The 12,297-nt window shown below is 46.5% G+C and overlaps 1 pseudogene across 1 annotated transcript in view; it reads right to left on the bottom strand.

The window, feature by feature from the left end:
- The window catches only part of LOC309361242 (inositol polyphosphate 5-phosphatase OCRL-like), a 30,554-nt pseudogene extending 18,672 nt beyond the window's left edge, over positions 1-11,882 (bottom strand). Inside the window, exons 1-4 of the transcript in view lie at positions 11,859-11,882; positions 6,398-6,491; positions 4,843-4,996; positions 4,067-4,177 (exon numbers count right to left, since the gene is read on the bottom strand). The product of the transcript in view is annotated as an inositol polyphosphate 5-phosphatase OCRL-like (transcript). The remainder of the gene's footprint in view (positions 1-4,066; positions 4,178-4,842; positions 4,997-6,397; positions 6,492-11,858) is intronic.
- Between the last annotated feature and the right edge of the window lie 415 nt (positions 11,883-12,297).

Raw genomic sequence — 12,297 nt, 5'->3', positions numbered from 1 at the left:
ACCGCTGGCCGAATTTGCCTACAACAACACGGAGAATGTGTCCACAGGAATGAGTCCTTTCCTGGCAAACTATGGGTGCCATCCCCGGGCATTCCCAGGAGAGGGAGGGGAGAGGTGGAGTGTGCCGGCGGCGGAAATGTTTTTTGAAGAGATGGAAGCGATTCACCGTCAGCTCCAACTTAACTTAGAGAGAGCCAAGGAGGAATATAAGAAACAAGCAGACAGAAATAGGAGGGAAGGTGAAACCATAAGGGTGGGAGACCGGGTGTGGTTGTCAACCCAAGGTCTACCGTTCAAAGGGGGGAGTAAGAAGTTGAGACCCAAAAGATTGGGACCCTTTGAGGTCATACAGCAGGTCAATCCAGTAGCATTCAAACTCAGACTGCCCAGTCACATGAAATTACATCCAGTATTTCACAGGTCATTACTGTCGCCGTACCGAGAGGGACGGGAGTGGGGGGAGCGTGAGAGAGAGGCCACCCAAGCGCCCGTGATAGAAGAGAGAGAACGCGACATGAACGTGGCAGGAATCATTGATTCCAGGTGGAAGGGGAATCAGGTGGAATATCTGGTAGAATGGGAGGGGGAAGTAGAGTCGGAAAACACTTGGGTACCAGCAGAGGTAGTCAAGGACGAGGTTTTAATAGAAACATTTCACCAGCGTTTTCCAAAAAAACCGCAACCCGTGGCACGATTTAGAAGGGAACACTTTGGGACCACCGATGAGGAAGGAGAGTTTGAAGGGTTCCCAGAGTCAGGGGTGGGTGAGGAAGCCGACTCCGACGAAGAAGAGGAAGACGGGGAGAGAGACGGTACGCCTTGGTTAGAAGTGTTTGAATCCTCGGATGACGAGGAGAGCTCCTTCAGGGGCTTTCCGCCCTCACCGCCAGTGGGAGAGGAGGTGGGGGGGTGTGAAGGGGGCCCTGGGGGGGAGGTGGATGTCAGGGAACTGTCATCCGAGGAAAAAGTGGTGGACAGGCTCCAGCAGAATAGGAGAGACTCTGCAGCAGCGGAGGGAACCAGCAGGGGGAGTGCCAGAGTCACTGCGGAGGAAGGGCTCTGGGACACTTCCAGTGGAAACAGTGAAGAGGTTACTAGACCTCCCTTAGGAACTCCATCCCTTCGCCGGAAACTGTCACGCAGAGAGTCACGAAGGCGCATGTCTGTCAAACAACTTTTATGTTGGCGTAAGTTCCGTAGCCGCCCACTGTCAGATTCTACCAGCGACTAGCGGAGTCATGCTTTGGGGGAGCTCCGTTAGTGCCTGGGTTTGGATGACCAGCCAAACCCCAGCGGGATCCAGCTTTTACGCGCAAGCAGCTCATCATCCCATCATAATAGCTTGCTTATCATTCCTGGCATTCAAATATTCCAAAACGTTAATTACATTCCTAATATTGTCTTTCATTTGTCTGCCAGGAAGAAAGCCTGCTTGATCTTCATGTATCAAGCCCTTCAACACTTTTTTCATCCTATTTGCTAATATATTGGCAAACAGTTTATAATCATTATTTAGAAGCAAAATCGGCCTATAATTCTTAACTTGAGATAAATCTGAGTCTTGCTTGGGTATTAAGGTAATATATGCTTCTTTCCAAGTTTCTGGTATCTCTCTTTTTATTAATATATCATTCATTACTTCTCTCAGTGGTACAACTAGGATGTCCTTCATTTCTTTGTAAAATCTTGCACTGAATCTATCCGGCCCTGGGGTCTTTCCACTTTTTAATTCTTTAATTGCATTTCTTATTTCTTCTATTTCTATTCTCTCATTTAATTTACTTCTCTCTTTCGTCGGAATTTTCTGCACCCCTATCTCTTTCAAGTATTTTTCTATTTTCTTTAGATTATCTTTCTCCTTCTTCTTGTATAGTTGTCTATAAAAGTCCACAAATCCTTTCCTTATTCCTTTCGGGTCATCAATCTCTTTATCTTCAACCACAATCTTATGTACCATACTTTGTTCTTTCCTTTTTTTAATCTGCCACGCTAGTAGTTTCCCAGATTTATTTGCATTTTCAAAATACTTTTGTCTCATCCTTTTGATGTTCCATTCCACTTCCTTGTTTATTATCATAGAGAATTGCGCTTGTAATGTTCTTATGTTAAGTTTCAATTTTTTATCATTAGGTTTCTTCTCATTTTCCATAATTTGTTTTAAAATTTCTTTTTTCCCTTTCTCTCTATATTTGTTTTTAATTGCATTCTGTTGTATAAAAAAACCTCTCATGACTGCTTTGCCAGCGTCCCAAACTATACTTGTTTTTGTTCCTTGATTCATCTTAGGTTGTATTTCGATCTTTAAGATTCTTGTTGTAAGGTCATTTGTTATCCATATTTGATCGATTCTTGACATTGATTGATTTGCTTCTGATTGATAGGTAAACTGTTTTTCCAATGGGTGTTTCAATCTCCAGATATCAACTAAATTGCAATTCTCTACCATCGAAAAAAAAAGTCTTTGGTAACTTCCCTTCTTTTGATTTTCCTGATGCTCTTAATCTATCCATCTCCATTGAGACCAGTGCGTTCATATCACCCATTATTATAATTTTTTGATCAATATATTCAAATAATTTCTCTTCTAAGTCTCTGAAAAAATCCATTTTATTTTCATTAGGTGCATACACTCCGACGATTATTATTTTTTCACCTTGCCATTTGACTTGTACTGCCACAATTCTACCTTGTTCATCTTTAAAAATCTGGTGGGCTTCTATTTTATTGTTAATATATAGAACCACTCCTCTTTTTAAAATTTTGTCCGATGAAATAAATTCATTCCCTAATTTTTTATTCACCAAAATTTTTCTATGTCTCCTCATCACATGAGTCTCTTGCAAACAGATAATGTCCAAATTTTGTTTTTTCAAATGTTGAATTTTGTTCCGGTTTTTTCCCCTCATTTATCCCATTAACATTCCAGGTCCATAATTTCAACGCCATAATATCTTCTGTTTAGTTTTTAATTTATTTTCCCCTCTTCTTCCTCTTCCTCTACCTTCTCCTCATCCGAATCTTGCGAGTCTTCTCCTTCAGCTCCTGCCCCCATTGGTGCAGTTTCTTCACTTCCCAATTCTTTGTACCTTCTCAAAAATTTGTCCAGTTCATCCAGTCTTGTTATTCTGTGTCTTTTCCCTTTGTAAGCAAATGAAAGTCCTTCTGGGAACTCCCATCTAAATTCAATATTGTTTTTCCTGAGAGCTTGCACTAACTGTTGGTATTGATTGCGTTTTTTCAACAAGCAAAGTGGGACATCTTTAAAAATGATTATGTTATTCCCCCCAATATTCAATCTTCTCTCCCTGTTTTTTTGCAAAAATTAAATTTCTCATTTCTCTATCTTTAAATATTACCAAACAATCTCCTGGGAATTTCTTCACTTTATTTGTCCTTACTTTGATTCTAAAGGCATTATGTACCATCTTTGCCACATCTTCTTCTTGCATCTCCATCCAAATAGCAATTTCTTTAATCAATTTCTCCTTTATTTCTTCTTCTTGTGCTTCTGGGACCAATCTGAATCTGAGATTAGTCTCCCTTTGTCTCAGTTCATTCATTGCAATGTTGTTGTTGTTGTTTAGTTGTTTAGTCGTGTCCAACTCTTCGTGACCCCATGGACCAGAGAACGCCAGGCACCTCTGTCCTCCACTGCCTCCCGCAGTTTGGTCAAACACATGCTGGTAACCTCGAAAACACTATCCAACCATCTTCATTGCAATAGCATCCCACAATTCCTCTTGAGTTTTGTTAACTTCTAACACCTCTGCTTTAATTTGTTTTCTCCCCCTTCTTCAGTTCTTTAATCTGTTTTATTCTTTTTAGCCCCCTCTTCTAAATTTTGTGTCCTTTTTACCATATCTTTCATCTGACCCTTAATTTCATTAATAGTTTCATCTATTTTTTCCACCGTCACATCTATTTTTTTATCCACTTGTTCCAATTTTGTCTCAATATTTTTCTCACTTTTGTGTATTTCTGATTTAAGCTCAGATTTAAGTTCAGTAAACATCTTTATTAATTCTCCTTTAAGATCAGATTCTTGTCTAGAACTTTTCCTTTCCTATTCGTCTTTACCTCCCTCCAGGGAGGGAAGGAATTCGTTCTCCATCCTGTCCATCAACTGAACAATATCCTCAAACACTTTCTGGTACCGTCGGTCATCCACAACCTTCACCTATTGGGGGGGGGCAGAGCACATTTGTTGGAGCTATGGACTAAAGGGGGGGGTATGAGTTAAGAGCAGAAAGGCCTGATGCACCCCCCTGTTCCCAACCGTGAAAGAGGCAGGGTGGTGTAGTGGTTAAAAGCGGTAGTCTCGTAATCTGGGGAACCAGGTTCGCGTTTCTGCTCCTCCACATGCAGCTGCTGGGTGACCTTGGGCCAGTCACACTTCTCTGAAGTCTCTCAGCCCCACTCACCTCACAGAGTGTTTGTTGGGGGGGGGGAGGAAGGGAAAGGATGTTAGCCACTTTGAGACTCCTTAAAGGGAATGAAAGGCGGGATATCAAATCCAAACTCTTCTCTTCTTCTTCTTCAAGCCAAGTACCACAAAGCTCCATTGCATGAATGGAGCCAACGGTTAAGGTATACAGTTCAGCCCATGTGGTCTGCCATGCCTGCAGGAGCAGCGTGTACTCAGAACAGTGGAGAATGGAAGCCTAGGGATTTAACAGAGCCAAAACCTGTCCACTCCTTGCACCGGAAGTCATTGGCCAAGGAGGAGCTCTGTGGAAAGGGGCCTGGTTGTTGGTCAGGGCCTGCCCAGATTCGAGGAGGTGCCACGTAGCAGGCAACTAAAAAGCCTGAATAGACGATAGCCCTGGCCAGGGCAGGTGTTACCCTGTGAGGAAGAGGGAGCTGGCGGGCTTGTGGTCGCTCCTTTTCAATTCCATGTGGCTTCGGTAGCTGAGCTGATTCACGCTGCCTCCTCGCCAGAGGATTGGCTCACACCATGCTGGCACACGGCACTTCCCACTGCAAGGAGACAGTTGGACTGGCTGAGGCAACACACAAGGCTCACACAGTCAAACTTTGGCTCCACACACGGCCTGTGATCTTGACCACGGTCAAGAGCTGGAGATGATGGGGCTTGGGAGTCCAACTTCTGAAGGGGCGGACCTTGCAGGTGTGCAGGCATTTTGCCTCATGGGGAGAGTTGTCAGGAAATCAAAAGCTGCCTTCTACCAGGTCAGAATGATTTTCTGACCTCCCCCAGTTTGGATTCCTACATTGCAGGGGGTTGGACGAGATGACCCTCGTGATCCCTTCCAACCCCACAATTCATTAATTAAGTCTCCTCTGGCTGGCAGCAGCTCTCTGTGGCCCAATCCTTTTTCAGGTGGAGGTGCCTTTCAACTTGAGACTCTGCATACAAAGCATATGGCACACCACCAAATGATGATCCTTCCCCAAAGCAAGGGGCCCCGTTATTCTTGTTCAGACACTATTTTTTCAGTGATCCAAAAGACCCTTTCTGGCACCTGAAATGCTGCCCAAAGGAGCCTGCCGTTTTCCGGCTTCGTCACTACATGTTCCGCCTGTCCTTTTGATTTCCCCATTACCACAGCAAGAGCAATGAAACTAGCAGGCCTAGGTGGCTTCTGACAGTTGTCAAGAACCACAAGAATATGCCACATCCTGGATGGTGAGGCTCAATGGCTACTAGCCATAATGGCCAGAGAACATACTCCACCAAGAGAAGCAGTATGGCTTGGAGGAGGGGAGCGTGCTGTTGCACCCAGGTCCTGTTTGTGGGCTCCCCGAGAGGCATCTCATTGGCCAATGTGAGAACAGGATGCTGGGCCAGATGGACCAATGGCCTGATCCAGCAGGGCTGCTCTCATGCTCTTATGCCCTGGCAGACTCATCTTGAGAGAGCACCAAGTCTCATTCCCAGACTTCCTTGACACAAACAGGATTCTCTGCTTAAACACGCCATGAAACAGGATGCTGATTATCAGGACAAATGTGGGGGAAAGGCTGCTTGTGGAAAAGGAGCCAAAACATTTCCAGAGACTTTGAGCAGGGATGGCTTGAGGAAGACAACATATCACAGCCTTGCATTTCACAACTCGCCTAGCAGCCTTTGGCAACCGGGAATTCCATGCAAGCAAAGTGAGCAGGTGAAGGAGAGCTGGATCTCTCTCTTCCTCCGTGGCTTGGTGTCCATTCTGGCTGCAGAGGAAAGGAAGTCCGTCCAGCCCTCAACTCTAGCCCTCCTCCAACAGCTTGCTTAGCAGAAAGCCATGTTTAAAATATATGTTTTACTAGCCTGCTCAGGAGGATGGAAAGGCAGGACACTACTAGCATCTCAGCAGACTAGGAAAAACAAACAAGCCTTGCAGAAGAATGATTGAGAGGACTTACTTACAAAGGCTCAACTATCAAGCAGGATCTGTTTTAGAGTCGAATTTGTACGTCGGGATGAACTTGATCTCTCCCTCTGTGAAATCAGCAAAAGCTGTCTTTTGGGTACGCTGAATGTTTAGCTAAAGCCAAAAAGAAATTGCTTATCAGCAGAGAAGCAGAAGACCCCCTGTTGCCTGACAATGGAGTCTATTAACAGCCACTGTTGTGCTGGAAGACCAAGGTGAAGTACTAGTAGGTTAAAGGTAAAGGTAAAGGGACCCCTGACCATTAGGTCCAGTCGTGACCGACTCTGGGGTTGCGGCGCTCATCTCGCGTTATTGGCCGAGGGAGCCGGCGTACAGCTTCCAGGTCATGTGGCCAGCATGACTAAGCCGGTTCTGGTGAACCAGAACAGCACACAGAAACAGCGTTTACCTTCCCGCCAGAGCAGTACCTATTGATCTACTTGCACTTGGACGTGCTTTTGAACTGCTAGGTTGGCAGGAGCAGGGACAGAGCAAGGGGAGCTCACCCCATCACGGGGATTCGAACCGCCGACCTTCTGATCGGCGAGTCCTAGGCTCTGTGGTTTAACCCACAGCGCCACTCGCGTCCCTACTAGTAGGTTAGCCAAGTGCAAAAAAGGGGTATGCCTGCTGAAATCCTATCTTATACCCAATTCTTAAAGGTACAGGATGCTTGTGCATTTTTGCCCCGTGTCATCTTAAATTACTTTGCTGCATCACACGACAGGAAAATCCTCTAACTCAGGAGTAGCAGACACGTGGCCCTCACAATGCTGCAGAACTACAATTCCCATCATCCCTGATTACTGGCCATGATGGCTGGAGCCAACAGGAACTGCAGCTCAGTAACATCCGGCAGACCACAGGTTAGCCATACCTCCAATAGACAATGTTATATGTACCAATAATCCATACAAACTGTTAACAACCACCAGAATATACCCCCGACACTATGAGCAACTGCAAAACCACCCTTTTGCATCCTACGTTGGCTCCCAGGACGTTTCTGAGCACAATTCTCAGTGTTGGCGCCAACCTTTAAAGCCCTAAATGGCCTCAGCCCTGAAAGAGTGTCTCCATCCCCATTGTTCAGCCCAGGCATCAGGGTCCAGCACCGAGGCCCTTCTGGCCCTTTCCTCACTGTGAGAAGCGAAGTTACAGGGAACCAGGCAGAGGGCCTTCTGAGTAGTGGCACCTGCCCTGTGGGACACCCACCCCGATCACTGGAGAAGTTGCCCACATTTGCTATAATCTCATCTAATACATCTCTGCCACTCGGTTTATGTTGCTCTCTTTAGATCCGCTGCTATTAAGGTACTGTTTAAATGCTTTAAATTATCTTGAGGTGCATTTCTGATTATTATTTTAAATTAGCCACTCTGGGGAAGAAATCCCCACAATAAACAGAAATTAATGAATGAAGCCCAGCACTCGCTTCCACAGATGTTTAGTATCTGCCTGCTCTGAATGAAGCAGGAGCCTACAGTGCTGGGCACTTCTGGCTGCTCTAGTAGAAACCTTAGTGGTGCAGCTGCAGCAGCAGGGATCGCCGACACTGCACCCTCCTGGTGTTGCTGAAGTGGAACTCTCATGAGCCCGTCAGCAAGGCCAATTCTTAGCAATTATGGGAATTTTGGTCAATCAACATTTGGAGAGCACAATGCTGCCTGCCATAAAGAAGGCTGATCACCGAAGAATTGATGCTTTTGAATTCTGGTGCCGGAGGAGACTCTTGAGAGTCCCAAGGACTGCAAGAAGATCAAACCTCTCCATTCTGAAGGAAATCAGCCCTGAGTGCTCACTGGAAGGACAGATCCTGAAGCTGAGGCTCCAAGACTTTGGCCACCTCATGAGAAGAGAAGACTCCCTGGAAAAGACTCTGATGTTGGGAAAGATGGAGGGCACAAGGAGAAGGGGACGACAGAGGACGAGATGGTGGGACAGTGTTCTTGAAGCTACCAGCATGAGTTTGACCAAACTGCGGGAGGCAGTGGAAGACAGGAGGGCCTGGCGTGCTCTGGTCCACGGGGTCACGAAGAGGCGGACACGACTAAACAACTAAACAACAACAAATGCTGCCTACCCTGAGCTACACACAGGCAGGAAAGTTACAGAAACATGACTCAATTTGCTTCTCCAGATAGCGGAGACCAGCAAGTTACATCAGCCAAGGCTCTCTCCCTCCAAGCCCTCGAAACGCACTCGTGTTTCATGATTGTCAGCTGCGGCAGACCCTGGTCAGGGGGCAGGAAGATCATCTGGGCACCGATATCCTTGTAATCCTGGTTTCGGCGCCCGAAGTCTTCCACGTGGGCAGCAAGGTGGGAATTGACCATGCAGAAGCTGGTATTGTTGCAGACAAGCCTCACGGCCACACACCCCTTGTTACCCTGCAGGGGCGGAGCAAAGATGGCTGTTAGTGAGCAAGCAGGAAAGAGGGGGAACTGGTTGGCAGAGATTAGAAAAACAGATAGACAGACAGACAGACAGAAAGATCGACGTAGGGAATTCTGCTGTCAGGGTCTACTCCCCATCTTCCCCATGATGCCTGTGGCCACTGTCTCCCTCATCACTTCCTTGATGCGGCTGAGCTGGTCCTTCCTGACAAAGATGAGCACCAGCTGCACCTAGAAGATGCAAGGTACTGGGATGTCTACCAGCTCTGTTCATTGCTTGCTGTCCTGGGCCGGCTGGATGCAGATAGGAGTGGCAGGTGGCACCAACTGGGGATCCCCCAAGGGAAGAAGGCTCAGAGCCAGGGAACTGGTGGGGGGACTGTGGGATGTAAACACAGGAGCAGTCAATGACAACAACAACAACAACAACAACAACAACAATATTTATTACGGCCATAGGCCCATACAAGTAAAAACAACACATAAATAACAGCTTGTGTACGTGGGAAGAAAAAAAAAAAACAGCCGCTAAAACACCACAATAACACTAAAATACTATAAAATAGAATGGCATACTACGCCTTAGTTAGCTTGTAGTGCTCCTTGGCGTCGCTTTTGGGTAAGGACAGCGACCAGGAACCTTGCCACTTTCAGGGTCGTATGAGTATCCTTATCCTGCAAGATTTGGGCAAGGTGGAATTTTGGTGGGGTACCCTCTAGTTTCTGTATGATTGATCCCAACAAATTTGCCCGTGGCACATTGAACAGGGGGCAAGTGAACATGATGTGCTGGAGCGACTCCGGCGTCTCCTTATCACATTCGCACGTGGCGGGGGCTTGGCCCTTTGAGAATCTATGTCTCAGGACGTTGGAGGGAAAAACGTTGAACCTCGCTTTGGTGAAGGCCAGTCTATGGGCAACAGTCGAAAGGGAGGAGAGGTATGATGGAACGCAGTAAGTTAAAGTGATACCAATGTTCTGGGGCGAACAAACACCTCCCCCCAGCATATAGTTTCGCTGTAGATCGATGTCATCCAGTCTTTGGCGGATCAGTCTTTGAGCAGTAATTTGGTCTAGTTTTAGGGAATCTGAAGGAGAGATTCCGTAACTCAGGAGTTTGGCATGAATTCTACTAGTCCAAAGGCTAGAGAATTCATCTCGCCATAAGCATTGGACAAGGTAGTGGTTTGGTAATCTATGCCACAATGATAACCAATAATTGAAGACTTGCTTCCACAGGCAAGTTTCTAAGGATGCGATCTTCAGTTCTAGTCGCATGGCTGCATTGCTTACGCACAGGGGGAGCATTAGGAGCCGACGCAGGAATTGATTTTGCAGTGTCTCAAGAGGAGCAAGGTCTGTCATCACAGCCCAAAGCGGGGCAGCATAGGCAAGCACGACAACCACTTTTGCCTTGAACACCTTTAGGGCCGAGGGAACATGCAAAGCTCCATCCGAAAAAAAGAATCGGAGGAGCGCATATGACAGAGTTTTGGCCTTGTTAAGTAGGTGTTGAATTTGAGCTTTCCACCCCAAATTGTGTTGAAAAATAACTCCTAGGTATTGAAATTTTAGGACTTGCTCAATTTTTGCTCCGCCAAGCTTCCATTCGTATAATCTCCGGCTTCTGGAGAAAATCAGAATCTTGGATTTAGCATGGTTGATGGTTAATTGGTTGAGTTGAGAATACGTGGCAAAGATCTTCAAAGCTCTGGTTAGTCCAAGATAGAATTACCGCGTCGTCCGCATATAAAAGGAGAGGGCAGCGGTAGTCCGCAAGTCTAGGCGCGTGTGTACTTGGAGATGAGTTAACTAGGGATGCTCGCATGTCGCTGATGAATAGGTTGAATAGACAGGGAGCCAATATACATCCTTGGCGCACTCCCTTGTTTATTGGTATCGAATTAGTGAGGTCGCCCGCAGGAGTAAGTCTCACTCTAGCAAGGTTACCTTCGTGGAGCTGACTTATAAGCCATAGGAGTCTTCTATCAATGCCCTGTTTCGCAAGTTTCTCCCATAGAATATTTCTAGGAACGCTGTCAAAGGCTGCCTTTAGGTCTAAGAAGGCAGCACAGAGGTAGCCCGGGGGGGGGGGGGGAGAGGAGTACTTTCGTGCCAGATGGTAAAGAACTATCGCATGATCGGTTGTAGAGTGTTTAATTCTGAACCCTGCTTGTTCGTGGCCAATCTGATTAGTCTCATCTACCCATCGCTGTAGTTTAGTCAGCAAAAAGCTGGCATAAATTTTCCCTATGATCGAAAGGAGGCTGATGTTACGGTAGTTTTCCGGCTCCATTGGAGAACCTTTTTTATGAATTGGTACTATAATGGCCTCCTTCCATATTTTGGGGATGAGGCCAGAAGCGTTGATTGCATCGAAGGTTTTGGCCAAGATGCCAGCCCACCATTTTGGGTGTAGTTTAATGGCTTCAGCAGGGATCAGATCGGGCCCTGGGGCTTTACCCGGTTTCAGCTGAGCTATTAGCTTGGCTATTTCGTCAGGATCAGTGGAAGGCCAAATAGGTAGGTGGGTAAACAGATGCGTCAGGTGGTCGGAGGGAGCATCTGCCTGTGAGAAGCATTTCTTCAGGAACAGTTCCCATGTCGGTGCAGGGATGACTGCCCTTGGGTATTTCCTCACCCTTCTGTTGATCAAAGACCAGAATTCCCTGGATCTGTGTGATTTTGCAGCAGTAATCAAAGCCTGCCATCGATTGTGTTGCCACTCACGTTTGGCAATTTTCTGCGTGCGTTTGTAAACTGGCTTGGCTTGTGCATAACTAGCTGGCAGAGTAGCTGCATCGGAGGTCTTATATACATTATATATAGCACGGAGGCGCTGTCTTGCTTGTTTACACTGAGAATTATACCAGGGGGCACCGTAAGTATATTCATTTCGATTTAATATCTTGGGTGGTAGCCTGAAGAAGGACGTAAGGTCAGTCGTATGATGGTGGAAGTATTTCAGCACTATGCTATGCTCGTCTGAGGCAGAGCCTATGTTGGGATGGGGCCCGAGGATTACTTTTTGAAAGAATTCCTGGTACCTTTGAGCCTGGGTCTCCGACCATTTGATTCCTCTTACTTGGAGAGATTCGTTGGTTACCATCTGGGTCGCATGTCTATGAGCCTCTGACTGCCAGTTCAGGGAGAGCTTGGCTACAAGGGGAAGATGATCACTAGATTGTATATTCTCGATCTTAAAGGTGGAAATGCACTTAAGTAGATCCCTGGAGACCAACAGGTAATCGAGGACGCTGTTTGATTTAACGCTCAGGTGGGTAAAATCCCCAGGAATGTCAGGGAGACATGTGCCATTTAAAGGGACCAGATTTAAACGGATGGCCATTTGATAGAGGAGTACTCCAGCCTCATTTGCTCTGTGGTCTTTAGAAGTTCTCCTCATGATATGTTCCAGATCATAATTATCAAGGTTTGGAGTAACCCACCATTTGGCTTTGGTCAGCGAGTCCCAGTTTGCTGCTGTGCGGGCGTTGAAATCGCCACCTATTATGGCCGGGGTA

Source organism: Podarcis melisellensis, assembly GCF_964234715.1.
Source record: "Podarcis melisellensis genome assembly, chromosome: W".
Lineage (NCBI taxonomy): Eukaryota > Metazoa > Chordata > Lepidosauria > Squamata > Lacertidae > Podarcis > Podarcis melisellensis.
The sequence above is the reverse complement of the archived record's forward strand: the minus strand, read 5'-3'. Positions and strand labels throughout refer to the sequence as shown.